A 2,315-nucleotide genomic window follows, 5' to 3' on the forward strand; every position below is an offset into this window, starting at 1 on the left:
TAACTAAAGAGAGGGAAAGGGAAGCCAAGAAAAAGGAAGAACTCGGTCTCGAGAGGCCCAGAAAATATCACTCTTATACTCCTCTCAAAACTTCTATAGTGGATGTATACAGAGAGATTTGCCACACCGAAAGGCTGCCACCCCCTAGACCCATTAAAAATAAAAAAGGGGGAGTCGCAGTGATTATTGCGAGTACCATAAAATATATGGTCACTCCACTAACGACTGTTACGACCTTAAGAATGTGATAGAAAAGCTGGCTAGAGAAGGTCGGCTTAATAGATATCTCATGGAAAGGTCGAACAGTCACGGAAAGAGAAAGCGAGATGATATGGATAGAAGAGATCCACCACCACAAACCCCAGAGAGGCATATCCATATGATCTCAGGAGGATTTGCGAGAGGAGGACTCACCAAATCTTCTCGCAAGAGGCATCTTAAGAGAGTCTATCAAGTCGGGGAAGAGTCACCCGACCTCCCCACTATTTCGTTCACAAAAGAAGATGGGCAAGGGATAATCCCCGGGCACGATGATCCCGTGGTGATAACTATGATCCTAGCCAACGCCCATCTCCACCGAACTCTCATGGACCAAGGAAGCTCGGCGGACATTCTCTTCAAACCTGCTTTCGACAAGCTAGGATTAGATGAGAAAGAATTGAGAGCCTACCCCGACACCCTATATGGATTAGGGAACACGCCAATAAAACCACTAGGATTTTTACCCCTCCACACCACTTTTGGAAAAGGGGAAAAATCAAAGACTCTGAGTATAGACTTCATAGTCATTGATGAAGGGTCAGCCTATAATGCCTTAATTGGCAGGACTACCCTTAATCGGCTCGGAGCAGTGGTATCCACTCCCCACCTCTGCATGAAATTTCCGACCTCAACGGGAATAACAACGGTGAGAGGAGACCAAAAATTGGCGAGGAAGTGCTACAATGAAAGCTTAAATCTGAGAGGAAAGGGCAAAGAAGTCCACGCCATAGAGCTCGGCGGCGCAAGGGCCAGAGAAGAGCTGCGACCTCAACCGGGAGGAAAAATCGAGGAGATTCAAATCGGTGGGGAGGAAGGAAAAAACACTTACATAGGAGCCAACCTAGGGGAAACCCTAAAACAAGGGCTGGCTAAACTCCTTAGTGCTAATTCCAACCTCTTCGCATGGAAGGCTTCCGACATACCCGGAATTGATCCCGAGCTCATGTCCCACAAGCTCTCGGTTTACCCAGGGTCCCGACCTGTACAACAAAGAAGACGCAAGCTCGGCACGGAACGAGCCCTAATAGTAGAAGAGCAAGTACAGGCGCTCCTGGAAGCCAGCTTTATTCGAGAGGTCAAATACCCAACATGGCTAGCTAATGTAGTGCTAGTCAAGAAACAGAATGGTAAATGGAGAATGTGCGTCGACTATACCGACTTAAATAAGGCATGTCCTAAGGACCCTTATCCCTTGCCAAGTATTGATACCCTGGTGGACTCCAGCTCGGGGTATCAATACTTATTATTCATGGACGCCTACTCGGGATATAACCAAATCCCGATGTACGAACCCGATCAGGAGAAAACATCATTCATCGCACCCAGAGCCAACTATTGCTACGTGGTCATGCCATTCGGATTAAAGAATGCGGGAGCCACATATCAAAGGTTGATGAACAAAGTGTTTTCTCCCCACCTGGGGAGCCTAATGGAAGTATACGTCGACGACATGCTAGTAAAAACCAAGGATGAAGTCGACCTCTTAGCCGACCTCTCACAAGTCTTTGACACCATAAGGTTGCATGGGATGAGACTGAATCCCGCAAAATGCGCCTTCGCGGTGGAAGCAGGAAATTTCTAGGATTTATGCTAACACAAAGAGGGATTGAGGCCAATCCCGACAAATGCAGAGCCATCCTAGAAATGAAAAGTCCGACTTGTTTGAGAGAGGTCCAGCAGCTCAATGGCCGACTTGCAGCCCTCTCCAGATTTTTGGCAGGATCAGCAATAAAATCCCTTCCACAATTTTCCTTATTAAAGAAGGGATGCCCATTTGAGTGGACTCCGGAATGCGAGGAAGCATTCCAAGAGTTCAAAAACTTTTTAAGCCAACCTCCTATCCTCACCCGACCAACACCAGGAAAGGACCTCGTTCTGTACTTGTCTGTAGCAAACAGGGTTGTCTCGTCGGCCCTGATAAAAGAAGACGAGGTCGGACAACACCCAGTCTACTTCATCAGTAAGGTCCTGCAAGGCCCTGAACTAAGGTACCACAAACTAGAAAAGTTTGCCTACTCCTTAGTAATAGCCTCACGAAGGCTACGACCTTACTT

This window comes from Arachis duranensis, chromosome 3, assembly GCF_000817695.3.
Source record: "Arachis duranensis cultivar V14167 chromosome 3, aradu.V14167.gnm2.J7QH, whole genome shotgun sequence".
Classification (NCBI taxonomy): Eukaryota; Viridiplantae; Streptophyta; class Magnoliopsida; order Fabales; family Fabaceae; genus Arachis; species Arachis duranensis.